This window comes from Mytilus californianus, unplaced genomic scaffold, assembly GCF_021869535.1.
Source record: "Mytilus californianus isolate M0D057914Y unplaced genomic scaffold, xbMytCali1.0.p SCAF_8, whole genome shotgun sequence".
Classification (NCBI taxonomy): Eukaryota; Metazoa; Mollusca; class Bivalvia; order Mytilida; family Mytilidae; genus Mytilus; species Mytilus californianus.
The window spans coordinates 77,014,106-77,037,918 of record NW_026262734.1 but is presented as its reverse complement, the minus strand read 5'-3'; the positions used below and the strand labels follow the sequence as shown (position 1 = coordinate 77,037,918).

Here is a 23,813-nt window from a genome sequence, read left to right as displayed (position 1 = left end):
TCCTACATGTCCTATTTATTTAGTACACTATAAAATGTATAATCCAAGTGATATTATTTACATTGCCATCGTCACACCAAATCTAAAAACAACGAATGTTTGTTAATAAATTTGAGCATGAAAAACATTATACATTGAATATTCCCCATACGTATTGTAACACAAAGCAAACAAAAGACACTTCAATAAAACTGTCTTTAAAATTGATTAAAACGGAAGATACTTATATGTAATATTAGTACTGTAAGTTGTCCAAAAATATATTATTTATTTTGTATGAGCTATAGAAACACTAAGTGGCCTATGCTCCACCAAGGTACAACAGGATTAAGCAAGTAAGCATAGAAACACTGAGGAAAAAATGTATGACTTGCGGATACTTTATACTGTTTAATAGCGATTTCACATAAATCAAATATTTTCAACAACAAAAAACAACATATATATATATATATATATATATCATATTTTACCATGCAATAATATAACCTTGACGCTTTTTGTTGAGTACTAGCACAAATACGTGTAAGGCAAAATCATCAGTTGTATAACTAGTTGTCGGCTGATTGCAGGATTAAATGTCAAGCAAAGCAACTTTGCACACAAAATCCGATTAAGGCTATCTTGTTGTACCGAGATGCACAGTCCACCCCTAAACATTTTAACAAATAAATATAATCAGTGTTATATTTTTTTTCAGATGGTTTACAATATTTAGAGTTAAATGAAAGACAGACAAAAACAAGGACTAGAGAAAATATATCAGATGTACGGGAAATTTCGCCTAAAATTTAGCAACCGCAGGAGACAGTAACCCACCGAATTTCTATACTTTGTTTGCCTCAAAGAGACCAATTGCGTTTAATACACCAGAATCGCCCTTTTATTTGGCCACACGCACCATTCCACTGGAAGAAAATAGGCCTGCCATCTGGATTTTAAGACAAAAGCTTAGGGAAAGAAAACTAGGATTAATGGTGAAAACAACGAAAGAAAGGGGGATCTACAGAAAAATAAATTGCTAGAAAATATCTTGTGCAAAATCTAAGACACAATAATATCCAGGGAACAGATATCATGCAAATTTCAGGACACAAGAATGTTGCCTCTGTTAACAATTATAAAGCACTATTTCTGAAAAGCATCTTTAGCAATACAGCAACAGATGAAAACATGGTGGTTGTACCTAACACACCACACACTCAGTCTGATCATTCAAACTTACCTAGAAGGACATCAACAGTTAATGGACACGTGGCAACGTCAACTTTCTCCGCTACCGTTGTCAACCTGGTTACAAGAACGTTTATCTTACGTTAAACCCTACATTTATCGACTCATATGGAATAAAAATACTTGTTCTCCATTAATTTCATTCATTTCGCCACTGTATAAAACGTATTTGCAACATGGAACGTCAATATAGCACAGGTAAACATCAGAAAGAAGGATTTCTACGCAAAAGGGGCCACAACTGGGGGAATAACTTTCTAAAAATTTTAAAATAGTTGAGTTGTTTAAAAATCCCTAAATAAACAAAGTTACAGGATAAAAACAATACAAGTATAGTGTAGAAAAAATATAGAAATATTTGTATGAGACTGAGAAACAGGGGAAAATGCGAGGCTCTATATATTAACCGTAGGTCATGAAATTAGACCTAGAACCAACGGCTCGAGGGCCAATATTGACCAATAGTTGCTGATAATACATCTGATATGAAAAATTAATGAAAATGTTTATGTATTTTTCAGTTTGAACTGTTCGATATTCTCCAGATTGGATAAATAAGTCAGGTTTGAAAGCGAATGTTTGTGTACATCATTACATATGTACATAAGAAAATATATTATCTATGGTACCTATCCTAGAAAACATAATGAAATCAAAATTTTCTCCAATTGTCAAAATTAAAACGAGTGTCAAAACGATACCAAACATACAAAAGGCAAACATACAATGAATCAAAATAAGTCAAATTTAAGCAAAGCTAAAGAACGAAATAAACAAATCAAAATACTGTGGATTTATTTATTTTCGTGGATACCAATTATCGCGGTTTTGCCAAAGTTTGCATACAACCAGTTAGAAAATGTGTACTCGTTGAACATTTGAATTCGTGGTTAACCTCCACCCACGAAATGTACGAAAATTGGTATCCCACGAATAAAAATGAATCCACAGTAAGCACATCGCCAAACGAAAAATAACACACAGAAAAGCAACAAAAAACACCCCAAAAAGGCAAATAACAAGCAAAACAAAGCAGTTCAACATATTTTTAATTACAAAGTAAAAAACGTAGCGAAAAGAAAAAAATATATACTTATTAATTAATACATCTCAAAGAATTAAATTAATGGTGTAAGCCTGGAAGCAAAAATCTTAGTCATGTCAGTAACAGAGAGCCTCCTTTCTAAGAAACCTATTATCGTTTGAATTTGTATGCATTTCTTAGAGAAGACGGGTCTCGATGACTTTGATTCTTGTTTGAAGATGTTCCTCCTGCCTAATTTTGTAAGCATTTGCTAGACCTTGTCTCTATTCTTTCATGATTTGAGGTAGATCGTCAACAATGCACATTCTTTTACTAGCCAAATGTTGACCTTTATATATGGCGTACTGTTTGTCTGTGTAGTGCATAAAGCGAATTATTATGGAATCAGGCCTTTTGATTTGGGCAGATGTTTGCCTTGTCAGAGGTTCTTGACCGCAGTTAGGTGTGTTAGCTGGGCTTTTTTTATAATACCATACGACATAAGCTGTTTTGTCGCATTGTATGATGAAATAACTATTAAGGAAAAACATTGAAAAACCAAAAGTTGATAATAATGCAAATGCTTAATGTATGGCGGATGGATTATTTAGTACTTTTAATCATTAGAGAGGAAAAATTGGTTTTTCAAAATAGAAAATTCTAGAATTATTTTTTGAAAAAAAACACTGGAACACCTATAAATTATTTCATAATTGTGTTTTCCGTTACCTTTCCAGCATAATTATGGTTATTTCATTATGTGTTCGATTAGAAAGTTTTACGAAATATCAGCACAAAATCTTCGTTTCTGATATGTCTTGAGTTAAGTTGTAAAATTTGACATCTTATTTTTGAACTGTCTCTAAATTTAAATCTATAGCTGCAGGGTAGAGTGTTTTGTCTCTCCCTATCTATATAACTTAAGTGTATGTATTAAATAATATGATTGGATGCTTCCATCAAATTATCGCTGTTTGAAAACAACATATTTTTTCACCATTTGAATAAATGTATATTCATAGATATAAGCTATGACATCAGGTCATAAAAAGCTATTGCCTTTATATGGAGGTATGAGAAATTGCTCACCTAAGATCCTTGAATCCATATTACTTTCTAACCGGCTGTCGACATATTGTTAATCTCTTTTTTAGCTCACTTGTCCGTCATCATCTGGCCTAAAAGGCCAAGTTGGCGTTTCTCATCAATTGGCGTCCGTTGTCCGTCGTCCGTCGTCAGTTTGGCCTATTATTTTGAAAACCGCTATAATTAGAGAAAATCTGATTTAGGAAAAATGTTCAAAATGTTGAGCTCTACCTATTGATCATTTATATCAAAACTTTCAGACGACTTTTTATAAAAGTTATTGCCTTTAAATGATGCATTTTACCATTTTTTAGAATGTTTGCCTATTATCTTAAAAATTATATTAGATAAATAGAAACTTTAAATAGGAAAAATGATCAGCAAGACAAGATCTACAAATAAGTCAAAATGACCGAAATTGTTAGTTGACTCTTTATTGAAGTTTTTGCCCTTTATTGATGATATCTCCCATTTTTGCCTATTATTTTGAAAACTGTAATAGATAGATAGAAACTTTATATAGCAAAAATGATCAGCAAGACAAGATCTACAAATACAATACAATACAATACAATATTTTTTTTATTTTTCCAAATTAAAGGGGCCCATTAAGAGCATAACATTAATAACAACATTACAGAGTAATTGAAGAAACATAAAATAATAATTCAAATGCATGAGGAAAGGGTCAGTGGTCAAGGGGAGATAATTTTGCTATCTATTAAGAGTATTTAACTAATTTTCTGATTTTCTAAGTTGCAGGCCTTTATCAAGGTATGCACATAAAATAAATAAAAAACTGCTATCTTCATTACTCATGATCCATGTAAAAAGATCATTTCTGTTTAAATTAACTAAACTGGGGTATTTTTTTTATATAATCAGTCATATCTCTTCTGAGGATATTGTAAAGAGGGCATTCCAGAAGAAAGTGCATTTCATTTTCAATAGAATTTGAATTACAATATAAACATATCCTCTCATGTCGAGGTAATATTTCATATTTACCATATACATTGATAAAACGTTCATGTCTGCCAGTTTCTATTCTTAAACAGTGATTGCTTATTCTGTATTTTGTTAACAAATGTTTTTGGGGGTGCTTTAAATCTAAATAATTTTCATAGTCAAATGACCTCTTGAATGAAAACTAAGTGTCCAATTTGCCTTGATTCTGTAAATAAAATTTATTTTCTCCCAATCATTTTGAAAATTTAATTTGAGCTGTTTTTTTCAGTAAATTTTTTAATTTATTTTAGCCTACATTTTTACATATATTTAGGTCAATACCCAATTTTTCGCTGTAGAAAATGATATTAGAGAGCCATGAATTATTGGAGAAAGTTTGAGCTTTACTCTCAATCATTTTTAACTCAGCATAAGCACTTTTCAATAAATCAGATGGGGAATTCTCTAGTCTATGCCAATACATAAACATATGTGTTAGCAAATTTATATAAAGAGGATATCTACCCAGTTCAGACAGGACTGCTACGTTTGTGCACATCTTTGTAACACCAATAATATACTTGCAAAATTTTAAATTTATATTTGTATACAATGATCAAATAAATGCAAAAGAGTTTTAATAGGAGGATTTGATGATTTCAAATCTTTATACAGTTTAAAACTGGCCTTTTGACCTTTTTGGAATAATTGTTTCCTGGCTTCATTAAAGTTTCCAGTATTTTGGATGACTATGCCAAGATATTTGTATTGTTTAACACATTCGATAGAATTATTTCCTATCTTGAAATCTTCATTAAGGAGTCTACCACTCCTATTGAATATAATAATCTTTGTTTTCTTCACATTTATTTCCATACACCAATCTTTGCAGAATGTACACAAAGTATCAAGTCTCTTCAGAAGCCCTTCTTTTGAGTCAGATATTAATACAAGATCATCAGCGTATAGTAGACATGGTATCTTTTCATTATCTAAATTGACATTATCATAATTGTTTGACAATATATCTGGCAAATCATTAATAAATAGCTTAAACAATGTGGGACTCAAGCTGTCACCTTGTCGTACACCAACATTATATCTAAAAAAAAATCAGTTATTTTGTCTTCTACTTTGACACACACTTTGTCATTACTATACATAGATTTCAATATGTTATAAAAAATACCATTATTTGTATGTTGTAATAATTTGTATAATATACCAATATGAATAACCTTATCAAAGGCCTTGCGAAAATCTACAAAGCATATATATAATTTACCTTTGCCTCTTTTAACATATTTTTCTATGAGACATTTTAGTACAAAAATGTGATCCAAAGTGTGAGCTTTCTTAGAAAAACCAATTTGAGTTTTATTTATGATATTATTATCAGATAGAAATTTATCAAGTCTGTAATACAGAATGGTATTGAAAAGTTTGCCAAGACTATTATTGATGGCAATACCTCTGTAATTTTCAGGGTTCTGTGGGTTATCAGATTTGAATATAGGAGTAATGTAACTCTCAGACCATTTACTGGGATAAATGCCAGATAGAAGTATGGCATTAAAAAGTTTTAGTAAGCAATCTTGCATATAGCTCTGTGAAACGTTTAACATTTCATTTGTAATAGTGTCTAGACCTGGACTTTTCCCAGATTTTAATTGCCTCAGGGCTTTTTGGAGTTCACCAGTGGTAATTTTAAAGTCAATCTCACTGAATCCAAAGTTTTTACTTTCTAATAGTTCAAGTTTACTCTTTGTCTCTTTTATCTTTGACTTTATATGTTCATTTTCAGGAATTGATGACAACTCAGAGAAATATTTGTACCAGATGTCACCATCTATGTTGTTTTTAGTTTCTTGATTACTTTCATGACGGAGTTCATTAACAAGGTTCCAATAATCTTTTGGATTTTCTGATTCTAGATTGCTTAAACGGTCCAAAATATTTTCTCTAAATTCTCTTTTTTTTCTCCTCAATTTGGCAAATTGTTTATTTAGTTAAAAAAAAAGAGCCACGCAATATCGGATCTTTCGGAAATTTTGACATTAATACAGCTTTATCATTAACATGTTTTTTCATAAGTTTTAAATCTTAGTCGAACCATTTTTTATGATTACATGTTTTTACCCTTTTTCAGTGATACCTTGCATACTTTCTCATAAATTGAATGAATACTATATGTGGCATCGTTTACATTCTTTTTGTCTAAGACAATCTCGTTATTAAAAAAAAAATTCAGCTCATTTTGAATGACAGGGTGTGTAAATGATTCCTGGAAATTCTGAATACTTTCTGTGTCCCATTTATATCTTAAAGGGAAGACTTTCATATGACTTTTATTTTTCTCCAAATGGAAAGATGCTAAGATCTTAAAAGTTATTTTGCAGTGGCAATTTGAAAAATTTGCCTTAAAATCTGATACATTAAAATATAAAATTTGCTGGAGTAGGCTTTGAGAACCTATAGCATAATCAACAACACTGCATCCGTTAGGTTTGAAACATGTAAATTTACCGTTGCTATCACCACACATACGCCCATTCAAGATACGTAATTGATTACCTATACAAAATTCTAGCAAGTTTTTCCCTCTGGAATCTGTTATTAAATCTTTACTGACCCTTTCCTCTGTAAAACAGTCTATATCATAATTTTCATCAAATATAGGAACATGGGAGGTGCTGTCACCATCAATATAGTCTTTTTCTGAGCCAGTTCTGGCATTAAGATCCCCTTCCAGCAGGATTTCCCCCATAGATCCAAAACTATCAGTTATATCCTTTTCTATAATCTCAAATAGGTCTGTTTGGATTTTGGGGGGATAGTATATCAAGCACAGATATATATCTTTGTTTAAATTGAAAAATTCTCTCTTCAATTTTAGCCATTGGTATTCTGAGGTCCCATCATTCAAAAAAGTCACACCATTACGAATTTCTTTGCGTATGAGAATACCTAGACCACCAAAATATCTGTTATTTTTAGATTTTGGTCTGCAGAATGGGTAGTACAAATAGTTATCAAATTTCAAGTGATGTTCATATCCAACATGGGTCTCAGTTAATAGTACTAGATCATTTTCTGTTAATTCTGATAAAAAATTCTTATCATTTGACTTATCATAATGTTCTGACAGCAAACCCCCAACATTCCACCTGCATATATTTAGGCTAGTTTTCATATTGTATCATATAAAAATGTATATATGTATTTGTATATTTATTTGTACACACTAGCCTTTTTGTAAATCTCTTATATCTATATTTGGTTGTACAATATCTTTGAATATCTGATATATCTATATTTAGTCGTACAATAAATTTGAATATTTCACTCGATATGTTATATAAAAAAATAATAATAATAAAAAAAGTGTTTATTGAAATAATCTCTCTACCTGAGGATTATTAACCTGATATAATATTCAAAATAACAACACAGCTCAGTACACTTTGTTTAAAAAGAAGATATTAATGAGGTTTGTATTATAGGTAATGTTGTAGTGTACAGTCTAATTTCTAGGTCCACGTCCATAGCCACGTCTGCCGCCTCTGCCTCCTCTACCTCTGTAGGGTCGCCCTCTTCCATATCCAGTTCTACCCTGTGTACTGCGTGGAGGCAAATTAAGGGCTTTATCGATACAGTCATGAATATTTGAAGTTAGTACAGCAGTTCCATCAGGAGTAAGATGAAATCGGTCGTGAGCTAAATATCTACTCATCACTTGTCCTTTGTAAGCCAAGTTTCTATTGTCGCAAAGTCATCTCCCCTGAACTTGGTTTTCATTAGAATTGTTATGAGTTGTCCATTTGAGTTGTGGTTTTCAAAATCGCATCGCGGTGTTGGCAGGGAGATCACGATCTTGATATTATGGAATTGTGTACGTATATCATTGCATATCCTAGTCATTCTGTCAACACAGTCATTTGGAGTTGTGTTCGTTAGCTCGTTTGTTAAGGAGTGTAGTACAATAACGTTTGGTTCACTCTCCAGCTTTTGGAGTTCTTTTTCGGTTTCGTCAAGGTTATATGCTGTAACTTTGTGCACATTATAATCTGGTGAGATTCTAGGGTCTATGCTTTCAGTATTTGAGGTGCCCATAAGAATAACTGATGGTTTTGATGGTCTAGATATTGGCACAGTTTGAATTTCTCCATCTCGCAATCTATTTGAAAAAGAGAATTTCTATTTTATTCTCTTTTTTCAATGTTTTCTATTTGTGTGAACAAAATATTCCAACAAACATTTAACTGGCATGATTGTAACACATATATTTGATAATGGTAACAAATAACACTACACAACAAAACTAGGAGAACAATCTCAAGAAATAAACACGTTTTACTTTACATATACAAGAAACGTAGAAATTATTTGTTAACAAGTATTGGGGAAATTTCCCAATAAAGTTGATAACCAATCAGATATCAATAATTTGGGAAATTTCCTCAAAAAGATGATGACCAACAACAAAACAATAGAATGGGGAAATTTCCCTGAAATGATGTTAACGAAAAAGAAATCAATAGAATGACAAAATCTCCCCAAAAATGATGAAACTAAAAACAAATCAATAGAATGATAAAATTTCCCCAAAAAAGACGATAACCAACAAGAAGTCAATAGAATGGGGAAATCTCCCCAAAAAGATGATAACCAACAAGAAATCAATAGAATGGGGAAATTTCCCCAAAAAGACGATAACCAACAAGAAGTCAATAGAATGGGGAAATCTCCCCAAAAAGATGATAACCAACAAGAAATCAATAGAATGGGGAAATTTCCCAAAAAAGATGATAACCAACAAGAAGTCAATAGAATGGGGAAATCTCCCCAAAAAGATGAAAACCAACAAGAAGTCAATAGAATGGGGAAATTTCCCCAAAAAGATGATAACGAAAACGAAATCACTAAAATGGGGAAATTTCCCTACAAAGTTGATAACCAAAAAAAATCAAAAGTCTAGGGAAATTTCCCAAAAAAGATGATAACGAAAACGAAATCACTAAAATTTCATAACCAAAAATAAATCAATAGACTGGGGAAATTTCCCAAAAAAGATGGGAACGATACCGAAATCAATAGAATGGGGAAATTTCCTTACACAGTTGATAACCAAAAAAAATATTTAGACTGGGGAAATTTCTTCACAAAGATTTTAACCAAATAGTTATCTATAGACTGGGGAATTATTCCCACAGAGATGATAACCAAAATAAGTTCACAGGCTTGAAGAAAAATACTCATGCATTGCACAATGATTGCACATTCCGTTGTATACAACAGCGAGAAGTGTGTCGTCTAACAGATACTGTAAGAATAGAAAAGAGTCACTGCGGTGAAACATTTTCAGCAGCAGATAACACAATTGAAAGGAATCATTGGCTGGGGAAACATTCACACTGATAAATTAAACAACAAACATCAGAGATAGAGAAGATACAGTATAGGAAATGGGCTAATTTCCTCACAAAATCTTGTTTAACTGTAATCATGTATATCGGGGCCTTTAATAGGCGACTATACAGTATGTTTTTTCTCATGTTGAAGGCCGTAAGGTTGCCATTAATTGTTAAAAACCACTTAAAATGATCTTTGAGGAATAGTTGTCTCATTGACAATCATACCCTATCCCCTTATCTATGAATATCTATACATTAACTCGTATGTTTTATTCTGTCGGGGCCTCGGTGGCCAAGTGCTACAAGTAGTCCAACTACTGTATCACTAGCCAGTCAACGCTGAGATTATGAATTCGAATTCCGCTCGTGCAAGGTGCGCTCGACTCCAATCTTAATTGACTAGGCCCATGATTGTCAGTTTTCCTATCGAAGGTTCGTGCTTTTCTTCGGGCAATCCGGCTTCCCCCATCAATAAAAAATGACCGCCACGAAATAGCACAATGGTGTTGAAAGTGGCGTTAAACACCAACAAATCAATCAATCAATCAATTTAATCTTGTGAATTTGCCAGCCCGTTTGAAAAAATTACACCCTATGGGAGACCATGAAAAAAATTGACACATTTGAAGTGAGTTTATAATCTTGCAGAATGTGGTTTTAATTTCAACTGTTCAACATTTACAGCAAATATTATAATTCAAACAATACAGATTAAATAGAAAATAAGCTCTGTCCTTTATTTGATGTCTTTATACAGCAGTAATAGATCATGCCTTAAGTTGAAGTCTTCTTTTCCTTTCCTGTAAATATATCATGCCTTAAGTAGAAGTCTTCTTTTCCTTTCCTGTAAATATATCATGCCTTGAGTAGAAGTCTTCTTTTCCTTTCCTGTAAATGCATCATGCCTTGAGTAGAAGTCATCTTTTTCTTTCCTGTAAATATATTATGCCTTGGGTAGAAGTTCTTTTCCTTTCCTGTAAATAGATAAATCGTTGATACAAAAGATTGCTACATGTACCAGACAGTGTGACGTTACGTTAATATTATAAGGAAGGTTCCATTTTATTTTTAGGGGAGGGGGCTGGGATGAAATTTGAAAAAAAAAACGTCAGGACCGAATAGAGGGAAAAACAAAAAGAAAAAGGCAGGACAGAGATTACAATTAAAAAAAAATGCAGGACAACATTTTTCATCCTCCCCCCTTTTTCCCCCAATCAAAGTCAAACGGTAGCTCCCTTACGTATAAATAAGCCTGCTATATGTATATCGTTACAGGGTTAACTGCATTGAATGTCTCAATACTTTCTGTTATCGTCATTCTGACGTTGATATCTATAAAATGAGAAGATTGTACCTGCATAGGGCAATTTTGATATCATTTAGAAAGAGTACGAGCACCTTTACAGACATTCTGATATCTGAGTATACAACAAATTTTGAGGAGGTTTTCGCGAACTATAAGTTCAGTTTTAGAATATGTATCATGAGAATCATTCTGTCAACACTGTGCTAATCGGGACAATTTCAAACTCGATATTTGATTCATAAAAATTAGGACAATACAAATATTTAAAAATAGATGTGAAACCCTGTTTAATTTAGAAAAGATGGAGTTACAGTCTATACAGTAACTTTCTTTCACTTGCAGTATATTTACATATTTGCCAATGTGCGTTTTTGTATTGTCAGCAGAAATGTCCTTAAAAACTAGTAAGTCTATTTCCTCATCAATTGACTACGCTTGAGAATTGGCAATAGTTAGGAATAGTTCACGCTCACGATTTTTTTACGACACTGTATCGTATGATAGCGTTATAGAGTATAGAAGTTGTGGTGACGTTACAGTAGAAATTAAATAAGGTCACCGAATTTGTTTTTTTCCGCTAAAAATCAAACCTTAAAGAAATGCATTCTAAAAAACATAAACTAAATAAATGGGAATGGACACAAATGCTGACCTCGCTTGCATATAATGTTATAAAGGGACACAACTCAAGAACTGTAAAAGTGACGCTACCCAAATTTGTACTTGCTCTAAGTTTTGTGGTAATTTGTAAAGGGGCATAACTCTAGAACGGTAAAAAATGACGCCACCAAATTTAAAACTTGATCTGTGTTTTGTAGTAATAAGCATTGTGTATAATTTCATAACATTTGGTTGAGGAAAACTAAAGTTAGAGAACGGAAACAAAAAAATCAGCAATTTTTCCATTTGTAAAGGGCCATAACTCAAGAATGGCAAAAGTGACGCCACCAAAATTCAAAATTGATCTGTGTTTTGTAGTAATAAGCATTGTGTATAAGTTTCATAACATTTGGTTGAGGGAAACTAATGTTAGAGAACGGAAACCAATTTTGGGACGTTCTTAAGGAAGTACAGACAGACAAGGATAAAAAAAACTTATTGTCCCCTCCGCTACGGCGGGGGCATACAATTTAAAAATAAATCTTTAGAAGTCGGTTGCCGATGAAAAAAGCAATATCTAGAAGCAATGAATTATATTTAACAAGAATGTATCCATAGTACACGGATGCCCCATTGCACTATCATTTTCTATATACAGTGGACCGTGAAATTGTGGTCAAAAATCTAATTTGGCATTTAAATTAAAAAGATCAAATCATAGGAAACATGTGTACGAAGTTTCAAGTTGATTGGACTTCAACTTCATCAAAAACTACCTTGACCAACAACTTTAACCTGAAGCGGGACGGACGAACGGACGAACGAACGGACGAACAGACCAGGAAACATAATGTCCCTCTACTATCGTAGTTGGGGCATAACAATAACAAGAACAACTTTCAGTGGTGTCGTGGTAGCATGTTTGCATCGAGTGCAGGAGGTCATGGGATCGAAACCCGGCTTGGTAAAAACAAAAACTTTAAAAGTGACATTTGCTGCGACTACGCTGAGCACGCAGCATTAAGGAGTAAGAGAAAAGACTGGTACGAGGGAGACAATTTACTCTATTCTATGGTAAATACTCTATTACCCTTCACGGAGACGCTTGATCAAGTGTCCGCTTTATTAAATATGACTCTATCCTATGGCAAATACTCTATTACCCTTCACGGAGACGCTTGATCAAGTGTGCGCTTTATTAAATACGGATGGTTGTTATATACAAGACGTCATAGTTTATTACTTTGAATTTGAAATTTAATCGACAGTAATAACAGAACATTCAGTATAATAAATTAAATAACACATATCTGAGAGGGTGATAGAGCAGATTGTTACCCCGGGAAAAGACATTGTCAACCTTGGCTTCGCCTCAGTTGACAATGTTTTCTCGGGGTAACAATCTGCTCTATCACCCTCTCAGCTATGTGTTATTTATATAGTAATACCCGCTCGACCAAGATCGTTCAAATTCGAATTAAATGTATGTATGAACGACCAGCCACTCCGCTAGCAGCCATTTTTCAGATATGTCTATAAACCAAAAAAAAATTGCATAAGTTTCATTCTAACTTAATTTTTTTTATTAATATACTAGTAACCCCTAAATCGTGTGTTTTATATATAAAATGAAGCAGTCAAAGACACTATTAAATGAATTGTCGTTAAATTAATGAACACGAACTGATATTTTGAAATTCATTTAATCAGAGTGTCTTTGACTGCTTAATTGTATCCTTAAAACAGATAATTTAGTAGTCATATATTATAGGGACTCTGAGGGATTCTGACGTTACCGACGTTATATCTGCCACAGTGCAATTTTGGCAAACCCTTTTTTCCTGATATTAAAAACAAATAACTTTTCCTCCAAACCAACACATTAAAAATTATATATAGCGAAAACCAATATTCCACAGAGTACTCTTCTACTATAGTTTTTACGATAAAAGAGCACACAAAGTCCGATTTTGATGATCCATTGTTACGTGTGCATTGTTAACGTTCTGAATTTGCGGTCGTATTCTAACAAGCACATTGCACTTAAGACCATTTCGCTTTTTTCTATGCAGAAATCCAAATATGAGAAAACATAAGATATTAAGTATTGTATACCCTAATTCGTTTAAGATAGGTATAAAATCAAAATAATGGTGCTAAGCAGCAAACAAATGCATTCATTTCAGATTTATTGAAAAATCTAGGGTTTTGTGGAACATTTCGCAGTTTATACCAGTCCCATTCAATTCTACAGATAAAAATAATTAAAGTTCGGACTGTCGTGTACAGAGATTATTCTTATACAAAAAGCGCGTTCCATTTGAGATTGGTATCACTAAAAATTCAAGTAGTATTTTACGTCTATTTTTATCACGATTACGTCATCTATTTTTACCTTTAAAAAACAAAAAAGAATCTAGAATTAATCATGTCAATTTCGAGCATTTCTGGAAAGCATGGTGCTAACATGGATAATAAGTACTATTTGATGTGAAATGACCAGCCTTGGCTTAATGTATTAACATGCTTTGAATGCATTTGTATTTAGTCTTTTTTTTACCAAAACATGTTACTCATATACATACGTTTGTGATCACCCCACTATGAAGTGAATAAAAAATGTTTGAGAAATAGTTATATTGACATTTACTTCTCATAAACTTTCATTTAAAAGCAAGACACTATAAAAACTATAAGACAAATAAAACGGTGTAATAGTATACACGTATTGACTGGTTATGGTGTAATATTATACATGTATTGACTGGTTATGAGGGCAATAGCAAGTTTGTTGTCCCTGAGATATCAACTATTGCTCGAGGCCGGGGAATTTAGATTTCTTTGAAAATTCTGTTTTTCAGTATAGTAAACACTTTATGACTGATTATGGGGATTATGACAGTAAATAATAAACTGTTTGCTTTGAAAGATCAGAGAATTAATAAATAAAGATGCATGACTTAATCTCGTTTTTATGTAAGATGTAGAAAACGGACAAAAATTCTTAACGTGGGGCATAATCTTGTACAGATTTAAAATATATTTCTTTATTATGAAGATCGTTTAATTTTTTGACAAGCTCATATATCTTAGAATTGCCTTAAATGTACCGAGCGACACACGATAGTCAAAAGGGAGCTCTATACAATATACATGTAACAGACTTGTTAGTCTGAGATTGATTACTTGAATGATAAACTAGAACAAATGAGTACGTTTAAACGATATACCGACGAGACGGCAACCAAACGACACAAATAACTAGAAGACATCTAGAGTGCAACATTGCAATATATGAAGCTCTACATCACACCGAATCAAACAACGTGAAACCAATAACAGGAATTTTCAACTAATGCGGAAATAATTGTTTACACTTTTTTTCATACAATTTTACAACAATTGCAGGAAATACTTGAACTTTGACGTTTGTTTGATTCAAACAAAGAAAACCACATGACAGAAAAACAATAGAAATCACGATATAGTACCTATAGACGGAAATATTAAATGCATGACAAAAATAGATACCAATAATAATACATAAAGGTCAAGTATTGAGTACAGATGTATTAACTTAAACTTTTAACAATAAAGAAACTGAAGCTTTAATTTCCTATCTGAAATAATGAAGAGCGTATTATGGTTGTAACATTCTTTTGTATGCCCACCTACGATAGAACAGGGTAGGGGGCTTATATTTTCTGTTCTGTTAGACCGTCCCATATTTGGTTAAGGTTTTGGTTTAGATAGTTTATCATGAAGGGCTGGTCTCATCAACATTAAATTATATTAAGGACAATTGTTCGTTATAATGTGAACTTTTCATATTATATAGCAGATTACGGTTTTGACAACGATTACACGGTTTACAAATTGCGGGGCTTTCAAATAAAGGAAATATAAACCAGTAATAATTTAATTTTGGCAGCTTGAGTTAACATACATGCATACATAAATTAGTATAATATACACATAAAAATATTCATATAATACGATACAAAAGACTACCGTGACATATAAATATCAAACTAAATGAAGCGGGTCCAAATGGAATAATTGTAAAGTTTTTCGGTTTCCATCGGGCCGGGGTTCGAACTCACTACCCCTCTCTATTCTCGCAGAAAATAACAATCTTTAATTCTGAATTGACTGTTGGCGAATACAAGCCATGAAAGTTATCTTTATGGTTCCTATACATGGATTCTGGGTTTTTATAAAGAAAACTATCGATATACTAGGTCCACGTTTTGTTTCGTCAATTTCTTGAAGTATATCAAACGATGATAATTGTAAACGACAAAGATAAACATATAGTAATGTAAAAAAGAAAGATATTGCTTAATTCATGAAAAAAAAAGAAAAAAAAACAATTCAAAGTGCACGTGTTTTCTTCATACAATATAAACATTAAGATAATCTTTTTTTAGTTTTCATTTTTTGACTTTTTTGAAATTCCATGTAGTTAGTAACCACTTTTTTTAAGAATCTGGTCGATTTAGAATTTCACATATTGGATAGAATTCTGTCTACTGTTGAAGACATTTTGTCGAACTCTGAATGTCTTTTGTGTCGTTGGACTGATGTCTCATTTACGCATACCACTATTCTTCTTTTATTCATATAAAAATATAAAAAATAAATAAAACACTTTCATAGTTTTCATTTAAGAAAACATCCACATAGAGTATAATATCATGTCATAGTTAAAACCAAGTAGCCTCACTAGGAGTAGCTTTGTTGATTTCATAGATTGCAATACAGTGATTTGATAGCAATGTCAGTAGAATGTAGTTCTTTAACGGTGCTATCATTTCTGTATTACAGAATCTGGAGCTTTAGACCTCACAGTTGTTTTTATACCCTCATTAATCATTTTCTTTATAATAGCATGAAAAGTAAAAATTTGTTCTCAGTCGGTCCTCCTGAATTACACGCTGTTCATATTATTACTACAATATGGATAAATTTCTTGCACGTAAGTTGTATACGTATAAAAATTCAATTCTGGACCTAAAAAAAGTTATGCAATCTTGAAATGTCCGTAAAGGAATAATATACAGAATATTTTGACTGACATTGCTTAACTAGAGCTTGTTCAATGTAAAAACAAATTGGACCCAACTTTTATCTTTTTAAACAAGCAAGTCGAATTAGGAATTTTTCGCCAAACATCTTCCATCTTATTAAAGCTGTTAGTAATTATCAGAGGACATGATTTTCCATTTCTAACAGATGTACAATGTAGTAAACTTTTTTGTTTGTTAGAGACTTATAAGACTTAAAATCAGTGTTTAAAGGATATTTGCCATGTTAAATCTACTTGTTTTCATGACAATGCTGCAAGTAAGTCATGTTCAAACAATTGCAGATAAACATTGTATTCCAACAAGGCGATAACTCATCCTTAACCATTCAAATAACATTTCTTCCCGCCAAAATATTTTTTTTCCGTTTTGCCTCAATTAATCTTCTAAAATGATGTATAGTTTAAGTATGATGCAATTGCGTCAAAAAATCCTGCAGAGTCCCTATATATTAATAAAAACGGTTTCAAGTTAACTAAGTTTGAATCTGATGCAACTTTTGGGTTTATAGTCATATCTGAAAACTGGCTGCAAGCGTAGTGGCTGCTAGCTTGATCCTGGTGTGCGAGGCATTAATACCTTAAAAATGAGATTACTAGCTTGTGTATGTTGAAATTGATCTTATTTTGTCATGTTTTCTAAAATCCTACCCATACAATTCCAACCTATTCATGTTATACTTTTTTCATAATATTTATAGCATGCAAAATCAGATATAATATAAAGTAATGTCTACTAAATCTGCTTATAAACCATTCGTGCAACAGTTACTTGAAAGCATAATCGAGTACACACACTATCGTTTGCTATAAATACGTATTATATCCAAGTGAAAATAATGCCATGATGCAGCTAAAAATACTTCCAATACTGTTGATTATGATTCATAAAACGTACGTTGATATTAAGCGTATATATCAATTATTTTCGTTCAATCTCGGCTTCCATGTCGTGCTACGGTTGGTACGGCATCAAATCGGGTATCTGCTATTAAAATTTCTCTTGTGCAAATGTAGAAGAAGAGATGAAGGAGTCTGCAGCTGTGATTTTTTGTGTTTAAGATAATTTCAGAATTGATGGTTGTTTGTTATTTCATTTTCACTAAGCGTTGGTCATTTGACTTTCCCACAAGTATTGATTACAGCACGGTGTTGTCTGTTCACTTTAAATTGTATGCATCATAAATATCTAGCAAATAACACATCTTGTTGTGATTAACAAAAGATATCGATTAAAAAGATGGTCTGAATTATTCGGGTTATTTATATATATTGTGCATAAAACAGTGAAAAATAGTAATTATATGCTTTATTTAAAAATTGACACACTTGCATTTTCACTGATCGATGAAATGAGCTCGAGGCCAATTGAAAACTGTCAGATGGGCATAAGGACCTTGCAAGGTACGCACCTATACCAATTAACTAGCTATTTGTTAGCGAAAAATACGTCATAATTGTGTCATTTGGACAGAGGATTCGTTCTGCATATGTCTGAAATATTTGTCACTGGAAGTTAAACAAGCAGTTTTATATTTGTATGATAATATAAATTTTAATTTCTGGTAAATGATACAATCAAACTATTTTTTTCAAATTGATATGCTACAATTAAAATGTTTCACTAGACGCAAAAAGGAACTGGTATCGCAGTAAGGTATTCTCGCAGTAACTACCGGTATGCTTTTTTGAGAACATGTAGTGGTATTCATGCTAGAAATAGGAATTTTGATGATCCATATTTCAAAAATGACAACATTGTTTCATAAGAGGAAAAAAGAATCGGCATGGCAGTAATTCCTCGTCTTTGAATATATATCATTATATTGACGAAAGCTATGAATATATGTCAATATACACTTTGTTTTATCAAAAATTACTCTGAACAAAAACACATTATCTATCCAAAATTTTCTAACATTACGAATGATAATTGCTATGAAGATGTTTCACAAGACGCAAAATGGATCGATATGGTGCTATGCTTTATTTTTATAATCCGTATTTCAGAAATGACAATATATTATACTTTGCTTTATCAAGTTTTATTCTGGACAAAAACAAATGATTTATAAATTTTCTTTCATCACGAAATCAGAATGTTAAATATGGACGTCTGTCTGTCCAACTGTCTTTTGGTTATTTGTGGCGTTGGGCTGTCTGATAACACGACTTTGAAATATGTATCTATGAAAAAACTCTCTCATTTTTATACCTTATTCTAAAATTTTGAATACAATTATTTTATTTCTCCTTTTTCTACTTCAACAAATGATGTCTTTGATCACCGCTTGTAAGATTTATGTTTAGAAAATTTGTATAAAAGTTTCTTTTTTTTTTCTCTCTTTTTTTCCAAATATTTGATAAATATAAAAATAAGAAGATGTGGTACATATATGATTGCCAACGAGACAACTCTCCACAAGAGACTTAATGACGTAGAAGCTAGCAAGTATAGGTCACCGTACGGCCTTCAACATTGAGCAAAACCCATACCACATAGTCAGCTATAAAATGACAAATGTAAAACAATTCAAACAAATATGCAGATATTTGTTCATGCCAATCGCAATCCAGTTCTCATTATACAATAGTTATGATTTTATTTGTGAAACTGAAACTTTGACAAATAATTTTGTATTTGCTTTTTTATCCCAATTAAAGGTCTAGCCTTTATTTATATAATTAGGTTCATTTAAGCAACATTTTTAAATATATATACAAATGATATTAATCTTCGATAATTGATAATCTGATAAATGCCGTAATGTAAATATGCATACCTACTTTGTAACACGGCTTCGTAAGTTTTTTAACTTACCGATTTAGCGCAAAATTCAATAAAAACAAATATTGTTTTCGTATGAAATGACCTTCCTAACCATTATGCAAACGAATATATATATATATATCCTTTGCCCGGAAAAGGGGGGGGATGGCACTTAATGTAATAATGTAATGAGTGGTAAGGATGGGCCACTGAAATAGTTCACTATTTCATGCTCCATATGAGAAATTCAGATAACATATATCAATAGGTTGAATTTATCACTTGCTTGATTATATCATAAGTCACTGTAAGTATCTGAATCAGGTGTCAGTATCTATTTTTGATGCAGTTAAATCCGACCATTTTGACATTTGCACCTAATTAACATTCAACGGTTTGTATACATGAAACATGATAACAATTATTTAAAGAAATTCCACAGTGTCAGCGTCTTTTAAGAGGGAACGGCAATGTAACTTTTTATCAGTTTTTCAATAATATAAATCTATCTCTGGCCATGGGGTGTCACTACATTTATCTGACCAAACTTGTTTATTGTATTTTGAAAGTGAAATTTCGTCATACTGAAAGATATGAAAGGGCAAATAGTGGAAAGTATAAAAGATGTGACGAATTTATCAGAAAAGCAAGGTGTGATTATGACGATTTTAGGGGCGACTTCAAAAAGGGGGAGGGGTTCCCAACCCAGGATAAAAGGGGCGGGGAGTTCCAACTCAAGGACCCCCCCCCCCCCCCTCCAGGATCCGCCACTGAATTGCGTTGCTTTTAAACATTAACGTGACGTAGTTGGAAAATAAGATTATATATTTTTATCCCCATATCGACACTCCTTTCAACCCTACGTAGCCAGCACATACAGTTAATCAGTAAATAATTTAGTCAAACGTTTGTGTATTTGTCTTCACAGCATGAACTTATCTGATGACCAGAATATTATAGATGATTATGACCAGCTGTGAACTATGGATTGTAGATACTATGTAACGCCAAGGAATTGTATACTCAAAGCATAAACATAATTTATAATTTGGAACCAATCGGTGGCACACTGTACGTCTACGTATGCATGGTATGTAAGGAGATCAAAATAGAATTTTCATAGAATATCATAAAAATTGAGACGAGGCTTTGTTATTAAATAGTTTATTCGTTTGTCCATATCATCATAATATTAGATATAAGAAGATGTGGTATGAGTGCCTATGAGACAACTCTCCATCCAAGTCACCATTTGTAAAAGTAAACTATTATAGGTCAAAGTACGGCCTTCAACACGGAGCCTTGGTTCACACCGAACAGCAAGCTATAAAGGGCCCCAAAAATGACTAGTGTTAAACCATTCAAACAGGAAAACTAACGGTCTAATCTATATATGTCATTATAAAAATAAGAAGATGTGGTACGATTGCTAATTAGACAAATCTTCTAAAGACACAAAATAACACAACTATAGGTCATCGTACGGCCTTCGACAATGAGTAAAACCCATACCGCATAGTTAGCTGTTAAAATCACTGAAATGACATGTACAAATGTAAAACAATTCAAAAAAGAAAACTGACAGCCTGATGTATGTGCAAAATAATGAACGAAAAACAAATATGATATACAGCAATAAACGACAACCACTGAATTACGGGCTCCTGAACAAGTACATACAGAATGTGGCAGGGTTAAACAAGTTTGAAGGCGCGCCAACCCTCCCCTAACCTGGGATAGTGGTGTAACAGTACAACATAAGAACGAACTATAAAAATCAGTTGAAAATGGCTAAACTCGATAGATCGATACAAAGCAAAAATACATCTTACAAAAACGCAGAGTTGTCGTGGCAGGGTACCTATACATCCCCACTACAAAAAGACACTAAGTACAGATCTGAGTGTACTCGCAGTTATTGACAAAGCCAATAATAACTAATAAAATCATGCATCTAAGACTATAATATCAAATAAGTTCACATCCAACATCTATATAATGGATTTAGTGTAAAGATTTATAATAAATGAATGTGCCTATTTAAATTAATATTTAGTTTGATTTTAATTTACTGATAACCACTATACCAATGAAAACAGTACAAAAAGATCTAATTATAGCGTTGAATTGGTAACCTTTTTAGAATAAGTTTAATAAAAGGAACGATAAGTTTACCCGGGACGTACATGTATCTTAATTTCCAGGCTCGGCAAACTACATGTACATCTCCGTAAAAACTAGGGTGTGCTTTCCGATTAAAATACAACCAAACTTCCAAACCAAATCTAAATATCTATGGAAGAGTTTAGTAAAGGTTTTAAATAATTTGGTAACGAAATCCCTGACTTAATAATTTACCAGTTATAAATAGATTACGTTCATTTAAATCCGAAACGTCACAACAGACACGTGCATAGCGAACGAGTTGTGATGCAAAAATACCGTAAGATGGGGCAGAAGGAACACCACCGTCCAAAAAAATAAAAGGAAAATAAACAATAAGGAACGAAAAATCGTCCCTTTTGTCGTGTATTTTTGTACTTTGGTTCAGCCGGGGGTCGATCTGGATGAAAGGCCTACATTTAAAAATTTAGTGGTTGCTTAATTATAAATCCCGCATGCATGCACTCTATACGTCAGTAAGGATTTTATTTTCGGCTTGTAGAAGTCTAGGTGACCAAGATATTTCTATTCTCTAATAAACACTATAGATGCACAATTCAAAGCCATTTAATTATTAATTTCAAGTCATACAACTTCAATTAATTTTCAAGTAAATCAAAGTAATGTAAGATTTATAGACATAATAATTTGAATCAGCATTACACACGACTCCACATATTGAGTAATTCATCGTGATATAAGTTTGACCGGAATTATGTACAAATGTTTTGATAAACCTGATAACCGGATGGTTACATATACCATATTTACCCCGTGTACGTCACAAAATCAACTAGTCAACGAGGGACTTATGGAATACTTTAAGGCAAAGCAGTTAGAATTATATCCCTTGGAGTTATTTGGGGGAGACTGTGAAAACGTATTCACACCTACGGTGGGGGAAGTGTTACAATTTAGGACAAACCCCGCCATGAACAAGGGAACAGCTGTATTTGTTAGTGGATACTGGAGAAGAGGAAGATGCATAAATATTATCAATACTATGTCAAGAGGGAATTTATTTGTAATAGAAGATGACAACACAAAATACAAATTTGAACTCAACAGATATCAGCTCAGACCTTACAATTTTTTAAAACATATTCTCTGTGACAAATAAAATATATTTAAAAAATATGTTTTTTAAAATTAATGACCAACTATGTAATTAGATTGTGATACTAATTTCGGAATTTAAGAAATTATATAAAAAAATAAGATGATGTGGTATGATTTTCAATTAGACAAATATCCACCAGAGTTGAAACAAAAGGCAACCGTACGGCCTTCAACAATGATAAAAAAAAAAAACATACGGTAATGTTAATGATTCAAAGCCGCTACATGATTAAAAGCCATATGAAAAATGTAAAAATATTTGAACTAGAAAAGTAAAGGCCTTATTTAGTGTTAGTGCAGTAATTTATTATTTATTGATATTGGACATTGATTACAGAAGACCACAATAAATAGGTCGTTGTTTTGGTAATGCCTGGACGTCGACTAAAGGATCAAAATATTTGACGTCGATTTGAGAATATGACGTCAGAATTGGACGTCGATTTGAGAATGTGACATCAGATTTGGACGTCGATTTGAGGATAAAAATATTGGACGTCGATTTGAGATTATGACGTTAGATTTTGACGTCGATTTGAGGAACGGACGTCGATTAGAGGCTGGACGTCGATCTGAGTCTAACATATATTGCCTATGTTTTTGTTAATCTACAAGTCTACAAATCTACAAATCGTCTCCTCTTAGCTGATGGCATCAAAAAGGAAACCAAAGGAGGCGATAATAAGTGCTACTGCTAATAGATTCATAACTAATAAATTGCCGATATATTTTGATGCATGATAAGCATCATTACTCTAGTTGATAATTATATAAATAAGAAGATATATGGTATTATTGTCACTGAGAAAACTCTCCACAAGAGACCAAATGGAACAGAAACTAACAACTACAGGTCACCATACAGCCTTCAATAATAAGTAAAACCCATACCTTATAGTCATCTATAAAAGGCCCCGAAATTACAAATGTAAATCAAATCAAACGAGAAAACTAAATTATGAACTAAAAAATGAACCAACAACTAATATGATACACAGCATGAAATGCCAGCCCCTGAATTACAGGCTCCTGTCTTGGGACAGGCAAAGACAGAATGTGGCGGG

At 32.5% G+C, this 23,813-nt stretch overlaps 1 protein-coding gene across 2 annotated transcripts in view; it reads right to left on the bottom strand.

Annotated features, from left to right (window-relative positions):
* LOC127712618 (uncharacterized) overlaps positions 1 to 23,813 on the bottom strand; it is a 113,350-nt gene that overhangs the window by 67,781 nt on the left and 21,756 nt on the right. The gene's annotated exons all lie outside the window — the stretch shown is intronic.